We start from the raw sequence: 15183 nt of genomic DNA, 5'->3' as shown, positions 1-15183 counted from the left end.
CGACTACAGGCCAGTACAGGATTTAAGAGAAGTTAATAAAAGGGTCATGGACATACATCCCACTGTGCCCAATCCATACACCCTTCTGAGTGCCTTACATCCCAAAAAACAGTGGTATACCGTTCTTGATCTAAAAGACGCTTTCTTCAGCCTTCCTCTGGCTCCCAAAAGTCAAGAACTCTTTGCATTTCAATGGACGGATCCTGAGAGGGGCATCAACGGTCAGCTAACATGGACCAGACTGCCACAAGGGTTCAAGAACTCGCCAACCCCATTCGATGAAGCCCTTCATGAAGATCTGGGTGAGTACCGGCGGCAACACCCTGAAATAACTCTTTTGCAATATGTTGATCTCTTAATAGCGGCCAGGTCCCCGGAAACTTGTGTTCAAGGGACTGAGGACCTCCTGAAGACTCTGGGGGAGCTAGGCTACCGAGCCTCAGCAACAAAGACTCAGATCTGCAAGTCGGAGGTAACTTATCTGGGGTACCTATTAAAAGGGGGGCAACGCTGGCTAACCAAAGCCCGAAAGGAAACAGTCCTACGCATCCCTAGACCCCAGTCAACACGGCAAGTGAGAGAATTCCTGGGGTCGGCAGGGTTCTGTAGGTTATGGATACCCGGATTTGCTGAGTTAGCCAAGCCCCTATACCAGGCAACAAAGGAACGGCAGCCCTTCAATTGGACGGAAGAGGCTGAGCTGGCCTTTCAGCAAATCAAAACTGCCTTGTTATCAGCCCCCGCGCTGGGGCTCCCTGATGTCTCCAAGCCCTTCCACTTATACGTAGATGAAAGTAAGGGTGTTGCAAAAGCCGTGTTAACACAGTACCTAGGCCCCTGGCAGAGGCCAGTTGCCTATTTGTCAAAAAAATTAGATTCAGTGGCTGCTGGCTGGCCACCCTGCCTCCGGATAATCGCAGCGACCGCCCTAATGGTCCGAGACGCTGATAAACTTATCATGGGGCAAGAGTTGCGCGTTATAACCCCGCATGCCATTGAAGGCGTCCTCCGGCAGCCGCCGGACCGATGGATGAGTAACGCCCGGCTCACCCACTATCAAGGACTGCTGTTAAACCCCCTCAGAATAACTTTTCTGCCCCCAACCTCTTTAAACCCTGCTTCACTGCTGCCAAATCCAGACTTGGACGCCCCGTCCCATGAGTGCACTGAGATACTGGCTCAGGTGCATGGGGTGCGGGAGGACCTGCAAGATCGTCTGCTCCCCGACACAGAACTCACCTGGTTCACTGATGGCAGCAGCTACATCCACCAAGGCCAGCGGTATGCAGGAGCGGCTGTAACGTCAGAGACTGAGGTAATCTGGGCGGAACCCTTGCCTCCAGGGACATCGGCCCAAAGAGCTGAACTGATAGCCCTTACACAGGCCCTCACCCTAGGGGCAGAGAAAAAACTAACAGTATACACGGATAGCCGCTATGCTTTCGCTACTGCGCACATACATGGGGCCATCTACAGAGAAAGGGGACTATTAACAGCCGAAGGCAAAGAAATAAAAAACAAGCAAGAGATCCTAGCTCTATTAACTGCTTTGTGGAAACCAAAGAAATTGGCTATCGTACATTGCCCTGGGCATCAGAAACCAACTACGCCAATTGCTCGAGGCAACTTCTTAGCCGACCAAACCGCAAGGAGCATAGCAAAATCTCCCAGTCAGCTCCTCGCGCTCCAGCTCCCCGATCCTGGCCCGCAAAATTTGCCATGTTTTCCCGACTATACCGAACAGGATCGCGAATGGATGAACACGCTTCCCCTAAAACAGGTTAAAAATGGGTGGTGGACTGATATAAATGACCAAACCATCCTACCAGAAAAATTAGGACGGCAGGTGTTGGAACACATCCACCGGACAACCCACCTGGGTGCCCGGCAAATGATGGACTTAATCAGGCACGCCAAGTTTAGAATCAGGTGCATAGCTGAACTGGCCAGCGATGTCACAACAAATTGCAAAGCCTGCCAACTAAACAACGCTTGCCCCCAAACCCAGACCACCGCAGGAATTAGGTGTAGAGGAACTAGGCCTGGTATCTATTGGGAAATAGATTTTACTGAAATAAAGCCTGGAAAATATGGGTATCAGTACTTACTTGTCTTTGTAGATACTTTTTCAGGATGGACAGAAGCGTTCCCAACTAAGAGAGAAACTGCTCAGGTTGTAGCAAAGAAAATTTTGGAAGAAATCCTCCCCAGGTATGGCTTTCCCGTCCAAATAGGGTCAGACAATGGACCAGCCTTCGTTGCTAAGGTAAGTCAGGATTTGGCTTCCATTCTGGGGGCAAATTGGAAATTACATTGTGCTTATAGGCCCCAAAGCTCAGGACAGGTAGAAAGGATGAATCGGACTCTGAAGGAGACCTTAACTAAATTGACCATGGAGACTGGCGCTAATTGGGTAGTACTTCTCCCCTACGCTCTGTTCCGGGCCCAAAATACCCCTTACAGACTGGGCCTCACACCATATGAAATCATGTATGGCAGACCCCCACCCCTGGTCCCCAGTCTAAAAGATGACTTACTCAAACCTGAAACTGAAAATGTCTCTGAGCTCCTGTTCTCCTTACAAGCCTTACAGAAAATTCACCAGGAAATTTGGCCCAGACTACGAGAACTGTACGAGGCAGGACCTCCGCCGACGCCTCATCCGTTCCAGCCGGGAGACTGGGTCCTAGTCAAGCGCCACCGGCAAGAAACTCTTCAACCCAGGTGGAAAGGACCACTGCAAGTACTCCTGACTACTCCCACCGCTCTCAAAGTAGAAGGCATCGCTTCGTGGATCCACTACACACACGTCAAACCAGTGGACCCAACATCCGACCTTCTCGAGCCGTCTGGAGCACCGGTTACATGGACTATAGACAAAGCTAAGAACAATCCCTTAAAGCTAACCCTGCGCCGTCATCCCCATAGCTGTAACCATGTCTAGCTTACCTATGCTTTTATGCCTTATGCATCTGACTTTCCTCACTGCTGCGCCGTCTAATCCCTATGTCTGGAGGTTCTGGCTCTATGAGAACAAAACTCACCCCGGGGAAACCCCCCAAGCGGGTAAACTGCTAGCTAGCGCAGACTGCCCCCCCTCAGGGTGTAATACTATAGTTTACCTCAATTTCACTAGGTTCCAGATTGCCCAACCAGCAATACCCATGATCTGTTTTGAATATGATCAAACTGAATATAATTGTAAAAATTATTGGTGGCACCAGAGTGCAGGTTGCCCATATAGCTACTGTAAGACGCACTCTGTCCGATACTGGAGAGAACGACAAGGGTGGTATTTTTACAAAACTGAGTCTCCCGTCACTTACACTTGGATAATTAGAGACCCATGGGACTCTCGGTGGACAACCCCACAACATGGGGGAGTATATTACTCATCAACTAGTACCTGGCCCAGTAGCCATTTATATTTGTGGAGAAGTCTAGTCCAGATTCAACCCTTAATCCACACACAAATCCACAGGCAAGAAACCAAGCTATCACAAGACTTGCAACCCTTCTCCTGGCTAACTCTATTACGGGAAGGGCTAGCATTCGCCAACCTCACTGGTTTAGGCGACCTGTCCTCTTGCTTTATGTGTGCAACCCTAGGAAGACCACCATTAACGGCTGTTCCTCTATCCTCCCCTCCCACAAACTATACAGGTTTTAACTCATCGATAGTCACGATACCCGATGTGGCCCTGTACCATGACCCATACCAAGAGAAATACCCCTATTGTTATTCAGCATTTAGCAACAGCCTCTGTAACCAATCGGCTACATACCCTAATAGTCCCATATATGCTCCCCCTGGTGTGTTCTTCTGGTGTAATATGACTCTGTTAAAAACTCTGTCCAAAAGCATCTCTGACGGACAGTTGTGTATCCCTGTTACCCTAGTTCCCCGACTGACACTGCTAACCCTGGCAGAGTTCATAGGCTGGGCAGGGACCGCCCCAACTAAAACTGCGTGACATAGACGAGCAGTTTTTCTACCACTAATTGCCGGAATATCCTTAACCACCTCTGTCGTCGCAGCGGGGTTAGCAGGAGGGGCCCTACAACACTCCGTGATAGAAAACGACAAGCTGTTACAACAATTCTCTGTTGCTATGGAAGACTCCGCCTATTCCCTAGCCTCCCTTCAGCGGCAGCTCACCTCCCTAGCACAGGTCACCCTTCAAAACCGCAGAGCCTTAGACTTACTCACGGCTGAGAAAGGAGGTACCTGTATGTTCCTCAAAGAAGAATGCTGTTTCTATATAAATGAGTCAGGGTTAGTTGAGGAAAGAGTCCAACGCCTACACGAACTAAGCTTAGAAATGAAAAAGCAACAATTCACTGCAGCCGCTAACAATTGGTGGAGCTCTTCAATGTTTTCCCTTCTGGCACCCCTTTTAGGTCCCCTAATGTCTTTACTACTTCTATTCACTATAGGCCCCTGTGTGGTAAATAAAATTTTACAATTTGTCAGAGAAAGGTTTGATACCATCCAACTAATGGTCCTCCGTAGCCATCACCAGCCTCTCCTGCACCCAGAAAGTGAGGCTATATTATAAGACTCTGGAAATCCAAGATTGGACATCCAGTTACTTATGAGAAGGGGGAAATGAAAGGACACAAAGATAGATGTGTACCCGCCCCCCACCCACTACACCCTTGTTCTGCTCTCTAATCTTTGCACATACCAGAGATTTCGTAAGTTCTGTGAGTACCTGGTTTTCTGCACGTACCAGAGATTTTGTTTTGCACATACCAGAGATTTTGTAAGTTCTGAGGCAAGGTCACAAGACGTGTTTAAGTAAGATAAACTCTTGCTGCCATAAACCTGCTCTCCCGCCTCAAAGTTTGAACCAAAATATCAGAAATGGCAGGAACCAATCATAGTTAGCCAAATCGCCTTGTTCAAACACTAGCCAATCATATATCTGATTTGTATAATAACTCTATGCCCACTTTTCTTAGACTATATAACATTGTTCGGAGCTGAGTGGGGGAGCTCTCCTGCCCGTCTCGTTTCACGAGCGAGGGAGAGTTCCAGGTTCGAACCTGTAATAAAGATCCTTGCTGCTTAAGCTTTGACTCTGGACTCTGGTGGTCTTCTTCGGGGAATAAACGGTCTGGGCATAACACAACTGTCCGTCAAAATCAGTTATGCAGACCAGTTTCTGAAGGCTCTATTATTTTCCATTTATCTATTTGTTGATCTTGTTGCCAATGCCATAATTGTATAGATTAAAAACATAATTGTAAACTGTAGCCATATAATATTTCTTGAAGGTTAGTCCTCAAACTTTGTTCCTTTTTTCTTTTTAAAGACATTTTTATGGATACATAGTAGGTATATGTATTTATGGGGTGCATGAAATATTTTGATACAGACATACAATGCATAACAATCACATCAGAGTAAATGGGGTATTTATCACCTCAAGTATTATCTTTTCTTTGTGTTATAAACATTCCAGTTATACTCTTTATTTTTAAAGGTACAATAAATTGTAGTAGTCACCCTGTTGTGCTATCAAATACTAGAACTTACTCATTCTAACTATATTTTTGTACCTATTAACCATCCCCACTTTCCTACCCCCACACTCTACCCTTCTCAGCCTTTGGCAACCATCATTATACTCTCTATCTCCATGGCTTCACTTGTTTTAATTTTTAGCTCCCACAAATAAGTGAGAATATGCAAAGTTTATCTTTCTATGCCAGGCTTATTTTACTTAATGTAATGTTTTTGGGTTATAGCCATGTTGTTACAAATGACAGGATCTCATTCTTCTTTATGGCCGAATGGTACTCCATCGTGTATCCATTGCTCTGTTGATCAACCCTTAGGCTGCTTCCAAATCTTGGCTATTGTGAATCGTGCTGCAATAAACATAGGAGTGCAGATATTTCTTCAATATACTAATTTCATTTCCTTAGGATAAATACACAGTAGTGGGATTGCAGCATCATATCAGAGTGAAGGGGTGGCCTGCCCCTCCACACCTGTGGGCGTTTCTCATTAGGTGGAACGAGAGACTTGAGAAAAGAAATGAGACACAGAGAAAAAGTATAGAGAAAGAAAAAGTGGGCCCAAGGGACCTGCGCTCAGCGTACAGAGGACCCATGCCTGCACCGGTCTCTGAGTTCCCTCAGTATTTATTGATCATTATCTTTACCATCTTAGAAAAAGGGAAGTGGTAGGATAATAGGATCATCGTAGGGAGAAGGTCAGCAGTAAGACATATGAATAAAGATCTTTGTGACATGAATAAGTTTAAGGAAAAGGGCTGTGCCTTGATATGCATATACAAATATCTCCATAAACCTTTTTAGTGCATAAAGAGCAGCATTGCACTAGCAAGTCCCACCTTTCGCCCTAAGGCGGTTTTCTCCTTTCTCAGTAAACAGAACATACAATCGGGTTTTACACTGAGATGTTCCATTGCCCAGGGACGAGCAGGAGACAGATGCTTTTCTCTATCTCAACTGCCAAGAGGTCTTCTTTCCTCTTATACTAGTCCTCCTCAGCACAGACCCTTCACGGGTGTCAGGCTGGGGGACGATCAGATCTTTCCCTTCCCACGAGGCCATATTTCAGACTATCACATGGGGAGAAACCTTGGACAATACCTAGCTTTCCTAGGCAGAGGTCCCTGTGACCTTTGGCAGTGTACATGTCCCTGGGTACTTGAGATTAAGAGAATAGTGATGACTTTTCACAAGCATACTGCCTTCAGGCACTTGTTTAACAAAGCACACCCTGCACAGCCCCAAATCCATTAAACCTTGAGTCACCACAGCACATGTCTTTTTCAAGGACAAGGTTGGGGGTAGGGTCACAGATTAACAGCATCTCAAATACAGAAAAAAATGCAGTCTCTTATGTCTACTTCTTTCTATATAGACACAGTAACAGTCTGATCTCTCTTTCTTTTCCCCACACAGAGTTTTTAGTTATTGTGGAACCTCCATATTATTCTTTGTAGTGGATGTACTAATTTACATCCACACCAACACTGTATAAGGGTTCCCTTCTTTCCACATCTTTGCAAAACATTCATTATTACCTGTCTTGGATAAAAGCCACTTTTACTGGGGTGAAATGACATTTCATTGTAGTTTTGATTTGCATTTCTCTGATGATCAATGGTGTTGATTACCTTTTTATATATTTGTTTGCCATTTGTATGTCTTTTGAGAAATGTCTATTCAAATATTTTGCCCATTTTAAAATTGGATTATTAGACATTTTTTCCTAATGAGTTGTTTGAACACCTTTTATATTCTGGTTATTAATCCTTTGTCAGATAGATAGTTTAAAAATATATTCTGTCATTCTGTGGGTTGTCTCTTCACCTTGTTGATTGTTTCCTTTGCTGTGTAGAAGCCATTTAACTTGATGTAATCCCATTTGTCCATTTTTGCATTGGTTGCCTGGGCTTGCAGGATATTATTCAAGAAATCTTTGTTCAGAAAAATGTCCTGGAGAGTTTTCTCAATGTTTGCTTTTAGTAATTTTATAGTTTGAGGTCTTAAACTTCAGTCTTTAATCCATTTTGAGTTTTAAATATGGTGAGAGTGAGGGTTCTAGTTTCATTCTTCTCTATATGGATGTCCAGTTTTCCCAGTAAAACTTATTGAAGAGACTGTCCTTTCTGCAATGTATATTCTTAAAATCTTTGTCAAAATTTAGCTCATTGACATGTGGATTTCTCAGTTCTTTATTCTGTTCCATTGGGCTCTGTGTCTATTTTTGTGCCAGTAATATGTGATTTGGTTACTATAGCTCTGTAGTGTAGTTTAAAGTCAGGTAATATGATTCCTCCAGTTTTGTTCTTTTTGCTTAGGATGTCTTTTGCTACTCTAGGTTTTTTGTAGTTCCATATAAATTTTAGGATTTTTTTTTTCTATGTCTATGAATAATGTCACCGGTGTTTTGATAGGAATTGCATCGAATCTATAGATTGCTTAGGGTAGTACAGACATTTTAACAATATTGATTCTTCCAATCCATGAACATAAATATCTTTCTATTTTTGGTGTCATTTTTTAATATCTTGCATCAGTGTTTTCTGGTTTTCCTTGTAGAGGTCTTTCATATCTTTGGTTAAATTTATTCCTAGGTATCTTATTTCTTTGTAGCTACTATAAATGTGATTGTTTTCTTGATTTCTTTTTCAGATTATTCATTGTTGATATATAAAAACTTGACTGGTTTTTGTATGTTAATTTTGTATACTGCAATTTTCCTGAATTTGTTTATCAGTTCTAATAGTTTTTTGGTGGAGTCTTTTTTCCAACTATAACACCATATTATCTGCAAACAAGGATAATTTGACTCCTTCCTTTCCAATATGGATGCCCTTTATTTCTCTTGTATGATTGCTCTAGCTAGGACTTCCAGTACAATATTGAATAAAGCGGTGAAAGTGAGCATTCTTGTCTTCTTCTAAATTTTAGAGGAAAGGCTTTTAGTTTTTCCTTGTTCTGGATGATACTATCTGTGGATCTGTCATATATGGCTTTTATTGTGTTGAGGTATGTTTCTTCTATAGTCAGTTTTTAAAATTTTTATGATGCAGGGCTGTTGAATTTTATCAAATGGTTTTTGAGCATCAATTGAAAGGATCATATGACTTTTGCCCTTCATTTTTTTGATATGATATATCACATGAATTGATTTGTATATGTTAAACTATCCTTGCATCACTGGGATAAATCCCACTTGGTCACAATGAATAATCTTTTTAATGTGTTACTGAATTTGATTTGCAAATATTTTGTTGAAGATTTTTACATCAATATTTATCAGTGATATTGGCCTGTATTTTTTATATATATCTTTGTTTTTGTTATCAGGGTAATAGTGGCCTTGTAGAATGGGTTTGGAAGTATTCCCTTCTCCTCTATTTTTCAGAGTAGTTTGAGTAGAAATGGTACTATTTCATTAAATATTTAATAAAATTCATCAGTGAAGCCATCAGGTCCCAGGATTTTCTTTGCTGGGAGATTTTCATTACAGCTTCAATCTCTACTTTTTATTGGTCTGTTCAGGTTTTGGATTTCTTCACAGTTCAATCTTGGCAGGGTGTATGTATCTACATTTCATCCAGATTGTCTAATTTATTGGCATATAGCTGGTCAGAGTAGTCTCTATTAATCCTGTGAATTTCTGCTGTATCGATTGTAATGTCTCCTTGTTCAAGGTTTTATTTATTTTGGTCTTCTTTCCTTTTTTCTTAGTCTGGCTAAAGGTTTGTCTATTTTTTTTTTAATCTTTTCAAAAACTGAAGTTTATGTTTCAGTAATCTTTTTTATATTTCATTCCAATTTCATTTATTTCTGCTCTGATCTTAATTATTTCTTTTATTCTACCAATTTTGGGTATGGTTTGTTATTAGTTTTCTAGTTCTTTAAGATGCATTATTAGGTTGTTTATTTGAAGTTGTTCTATTTGTTTTTTTGACATGATGCTTATTATGATAAAGTTTCCTCTTAGTATTTATTGCTTTTGCTGTGTCCTATAGGTTTTGGTATGTTGTGTTTCCATTTTCATTTGTTTCAAGACATTTTAACATTTTCTTCTTACTTTCTTCATTGACTTACTGGTCATTCAGGAGCATTAATTTTGGTGGAAATTTAATTTCCAGTTTGTATCGTTTCTAAAATTCCTCTTGTTATTGATTTCCAGTTTTATTCCATTGTGGTCAGAGAAGATACTTCTTAAAATTTCAAGTTTTTTCAGTTTTTTGAGACTTGCTTTTAGGCTTAACACGGTTTATGCTTGAAAATGACCCATGTACTGAGGAGAAGAATGTGTATTCTGCAGCCACTGGATGAAATGTTTTGTAAATATCTATTAGGTCCATTTGTTCTATAGTGCAGGTTAAGTCTGATATTTCTTTGTTGATTTCCTGTCCAGAAATCTGTCCAATGCTGAAAGTGGAGTATTGAAGTCTCCAGCTATTATTGTATTGAGGTTTATCTCCCTCTTTAGCTCTAATAATATTTGCTTTATATATCATCATGCAGCAGTGTTTGGCATGTATCTATTTACAATAGTTATATATCCTCTTACCGAATAAACTCCTTTATTACTATATAAAGACTATCTTTTTCTCTTTTTATAGTTTTTGTCTTGAAGTCTATTTTGTCCTATAAGTATAGCTACTTCTATTTTATGGTTTTTATTGGCATGCAATATCTTTTTCCATCCCTTTAGTTTTACTCTATGTGTACCTTTATAGGTGAGTTGTCTTTTTTGTAGGCAAAAATTAAATGGGTCTTGTTTTTTTCATCCACTCAGCCACTCTATGTCTTTGATTGGAGGATTTAGTCCATTTATATTCAATGTGATTTCTGATAAGTAAGTAGTTACTTCTGCTATTAGTTTTCTGGTCTTCTCTTCTGTCTTTCCTTCCTGTCCTACTTTTGGTGAAGGTGATTTTCCCTGGTGCTATGTTTAATTGCCTTTTATTTTTTGTGTATCTGTGTATTTTTTTTCATTTGAAGTTACCATGAGACTTGCAAATAACATCTTGTAACTCATTATTTTAAACTGATGACAACTTAATTCTGATTACAAAAACAAACGAGCAAAGAAAACCAATAACAATTCTGCACTTTATCTTCATTCTCTCCCTCACTTTTTAACTTTTTATTGTTTTCATTTAAACTTACTATACTACTATACTATTTTTCTCTTGAAAAATTATTGTAGTTATTATTTTTTATAGGTTCATCTGGTCTTTCTTCTGAAGGTATGAGTTGCGTGTAGTAGTCTCTCTACTCAAGATGTGAGTAGTGTACTATTATAATGTTATAATAGTGTTATAATACTCTGTGTTTGTCTACATACTTACTGTTACCAATGAGTTCTATGCCTTAAAATGATATCTTATTGCTCATTAACATGCTTTTCTTTCATATTGAAGAATTCCCTTTACAGGTGTTGATAAAATTCCTCAACATTTATCTGGGAACATCTTTATTTCTCCTTCATGTTTTAAGGATATTTTTGCTGAATATACTTCTGTTCTAGAATAAAAAAGTCTTTTTTTTTCTTTAGCACTTCAAATATGTCATGTCTCTCTTCTGGCCTGTAAGGTTTTTCACTGAGAAGTCTGCTGCCAGACGTATTTGAGCGCCTTTATATGTGATTTATTTCTTTTCTCTTGCTGCTTTTAGAATCCTTTCTTTATCCTTTACTTTTGGGAGCTTGATTATTAAATGCCTTGAGGAAGTCTTCTTTGGGTTAAATCTGCTTGGTGTCCTGTAAACCTGTTGTACCTGAATACTGATAATCTTTCTCTAGGCTTGGGAATTTCTCTGTTATGCCTTGGAATAAACTTTCTACCCTGATCTCTCCTTCTACCTCCTCTTTAAGGCTAATAACTCATAGGTTTGCCCTTTTCAGTCTACTTTCTAGAACTTATAGTTTTATTATTATTTTCCTTTTTTCTCCTCTGTGTATTTTCTCCTCTGTGTATTTTCAAATAGCCTGTCTTCAAGCTCACTGAATCTTTCTTCTGCTTGATTAATTCTGTTGTTAAAAGACTGATGCATTCTTTAGTATGTCAATTGCATTTTTTAGCTCCAGAATTTCTGCTTGTCTTTTAAAAATTATTTCAATCTCTTTGCTAAATTTATCTGATAGGATTCTGAATTCCTTCTCTGTGTTATCTTGAACTTTGTTGATCTTCCTCAAAACAGCCATTTTGAATTCTCTGTCTGAAACGTCACATGTCTCTGTCACTCTGGGAGAAGTCACTAGTGCCTTATTTAGTTCAATTGGTGAGGCCATATTTTACTGGATTTTTTTTTCTTTTGTTTTGAGATGGAGTCTGTCTCTGTCACCCAGGCTGGAGTGCAGTGGTGCGATCTTGGCTCACTGCAACCTCTGCTTCCCGGGTTCAAGCAACTCTCCTGCCTCAGCCTCCTGAATAGCTGGGATTACAGGCGTGAGATACCGCACCCGACCAGAGACAGGTACTAATTGTAGTCTTCTCAGTCTGGGCTTCTTTGTACCCAACCTTATTGGGAAGGCTTTACAAGTATTCAGAGAGTTGAATGTTGTGATCTACATCCTTGGTCATTGCAGCTGTATCTGTACCTGAAGATAAGGCTGTAGTATTAGGGAGTACCTGATGCCCAATAATACTGTGACTCTTGCACCTTCACAGACATATTACCTTGGATCTTGGGTAAAATCCAGAGGAATTTCCTAGACTACTAGGCAGAGACTCTTGTTTGTTCTTTTCCCTTAGTTTCCTCCAAACAAAGAGTCTCTGTCTGTATTGGCTACCTGGAGCCTGAGGAGCAGTTACACAAGCACCCCTGTGTCCACCATCACTGGAACTGCACTAGGTAAGACCCAAAGCTAGCACAGCACTGGGTGTCTTAACTTCCTGGCCACTGCCAATGTTCACTTAAGGCCCAAGTGCTCTTCAGTCAGCTGGTGGCAAATCCAGCGAGACTTGTGGCCTTTCCTTTAGCGTAGTGTGATCCCCCTGTCCCATTAAGTCCATAAATGCTATCTAGGTACCAGGACCTGGATTCAAGAACCTTAGGAATATACTTGGTGTTCCATTGTACTGTGGCTAAGCTGGCAGCCAAGCCACAAGACAAAGTCCTTCCCACTCTTTCCTCTCATTTCCTCATGCAGAAGAAGTCTCTCCCCATCACCACTGCCCCAGGCCTGCAGCAGGTGCTGCCGGGGTATTGCCAATGTTGACTCAAGACCCAAGGGCTCTTCCATCAGATTGTGAATGCTGCCAGGCCTCAGTCCCTCTCTGCAGAACAGTTGTCTTTCTTTTGGCCCATAATGGATCCAGAAACACTGCCCAGGAGCCAAGTTCTGGAATTGGTGACCCCAGGAAGCCACTTGATACTCTACCCGATTGTAGCTGAGGTGGTATCCAAGCTTAAGAACAAAGTCCCCTTCACTCTTTCCTCTCCCGTCCTTAAGCAGAAGGAAAGGAGTCTCTCCTCATGGCCACCACAGCTGGGAATGTACTGGGTCCCACCTAAAGTCAGCACAGCCCCAGGTCTTATCCAAGGCCTGCAGTGAGTATATCTGGCTATTATTGATGTTTATTCAACGACAAAAGGCTCTTTTCATTTGCAGGCAATGAATTCTGCCTGGGTCCTTCTCTTCATGGAAGGTCCCAGAAGGACTGGGACCTTCTCTTCATAGAAGCAGGTGCCCTTTTGACCAAGGATATGTCTAGAAATATTGTCTGGGAGCTAGGGCCTGAAATGGGAGCCTCAGAACTCTACCTCATGCCTTATTCTACTCTGGCTGACCTGGTATCCAATTTTCAAGACAAAGTTCTCTTTATCCTCTCTTGTCCTCTCCTGTCCTGTCCTCTCCTCTCCTCTCCTCTCCTCAAGAGTAAAGAAGGAGTCTCCTGGAGCTGTGAGCTGTTCTGCCTGGGGTTGGGTTAGAGGAAATGCAAGTACTCCCTTAGCTGCTCTAACTGGTGTCTCGCTAGGTTACATACACACCAAGTTCACTCACTCTGAGTACAGCATAGCAACAGGATTTGTCCAGGAATTGAAGCCCCTGTTGTCTAGCTTGCCTTTCAAGTTTACTTAGAACACTCGAGCACTTTGGCCGTTGGTGTAGGTCTTGCTGAAACTCTGGTTTCCACCACTGGGATGGATAATTCCACTCTGGCTAGTGCTGGTCTAAGTGCTCTCTCTATGGATGCTGGCTGAGTGTTTCTTTCTGCTGCAACAGGGCAACACTGAGTTCAAGTGCAAAGTCTCACAGTCATTCTGCTCTCTCTCCCCTGAGCACACAGATTCTCTCTTCATGCCACACAGCTGCTGCCAGTGTATGAAGGAAGAGTGGTGTCAGCAATTGAAGACTGCCTTTCCCATCTTCTTCGTGTCTCTTTCCTTGATATGATGTTAAAACTAGGTACTGTGATTGCTTATCTGATTTTCGGTTCTTATGATGGTGATCTCTTTTATGGATAGTTGTTCAATGTGGTGTTCTTGCAGGGAGGATGATCACTAGAGGGTTCTATTTGGCCATCTTCCTCCACCTCTTCACCCTGATTATCCAACTTTGTTCTTTTAAAAAATTGTTTTGGTTCTTGTAACGTGAATTTATATTTACACTTAGAAACAATGAGATAATATCTACAGAAAAGTATTCTGGGATTTGGATTGGAAAGGCATTAAATTTATCTATTTGTTTGAAAAAATTATAATTTAACACATAGACACATCTTAGTCATTAACATGGCTTATCTCTTCACTTATCTAGATATTCTTTAATTTCTCTCTGCAATGTATTGTAATTTTTATTGTACATATTTTGCCCAGTTTTGTCAGATTTATTATGAAGTATTTAATGTTATTTTATACAATTGTATGTGATCTTTTAAATTTCAGTTTCCAATCATTTATTGCTAGTAGATGAGAATACAATTTATATACTTACCTTGAATCCTGCAACCTTGGTAAAATCACTTTTTCTAGTAGCTTTTTTTTTTTTTTGTAGATTTCATAGGATTTGTACATGTTGCACAGAAGACAGTTTTACTTCTTGTTTTCCAGGTTTGATGTCTCTTATTTCTTTTTCTTGCACAGTGCTCTGCCTAGAAGCTGTTGTACAACATTGAGTAGAAATGATAAGACCCAACATCCTTGCTCTTCTTCCTTATTTTGGTGAAAAGCATCCAGTCTTTCATCATTAACTATTATGTTAGTTGTAGCTTTTTGATAGACAAACTGTCATGTTAGAGTAAAAATGTTAATACTGAACTTATTTAAATACAGAACTAAAGTTAAACATAGAAGCAGTAGTTATAGCAAATTTTTAAATTTTATTGATATAATTTGGAAATTTGTCCCCACCCAAATCTCATGTTGAAATGTAATCCCGGGGGAGGCCAAGAAGGCTGACTAGAAGCAGCTAGTGTGTGTGGTGCTCATGGAGAGAAATGGAAGGGGTGAGTAAACACAGCACGTTCACCTGAAACATACAGGTACATACCTTGAGACTAATCGAGGAAACAATTTGATCCATGGAGAATGAAGAAAAGCAAGGCAGGATAATGGCCTACCCAGGAACGACACAGAGCCAAAGGAACCTACTGCACCCAGGGAAGTGGTGAGTGAATGTGTGATCCTGGGAATTTATGCTTGCCTTATGGATCTTTACAATCCTTGGGT

At 40.9% G+C, this 15183-nt stretch overlaps 1 long non-coding RNA gene across 3 annotated transcripts in view; it reads right to left on the bottom strand.

The window, feature by feature from the left end:
* The window catches only part of LOC105468888 (uncharacterized), a 248477-nt gene that overhangs the window by 68541 nt on the left and 164753 nt on the right, over nucleotides 1–15183 (bottom strand). The window contains exons 9-10 of one of the 3 annotated variants that reach the window (XR_979692.3): nucleotides 14450–14613; nucleotides 5724–5877 (exon numbers count right to left, since the gene is read on the bottom strand). The exons of the other annotated variants lie outside the window; for them this stretch is intronic. This is a non-coding gene — a long non-coding RNA (uncharacterized lncRNA). Of the gene's footprint in view, nucleotides 1–5723; nucleotides 5878–14449; nucleotides 14614–15183 lie in introns of those variants that run through there. 3 annotated transcript variants of the gene reach the window in all.

The sequence above is a fragment of the Macaca nemestrina genome, chromosome 12 (genome assembly GCF_043159975.1).
Source record: "Macaca nemestrina isolate mMacNem1 chromosome 12, mMacNem.hap1, whole genome shotgun sequence".
Lineage (NCBI taxonomy): Eukaryota > Metazoa > Chordata > Mammalia > Primates > Cercopithecidae > Macaca > Macaca nemestrina.
This window is presented reverse-complemented; position numbering and strand designations above follow the sequence as displayed.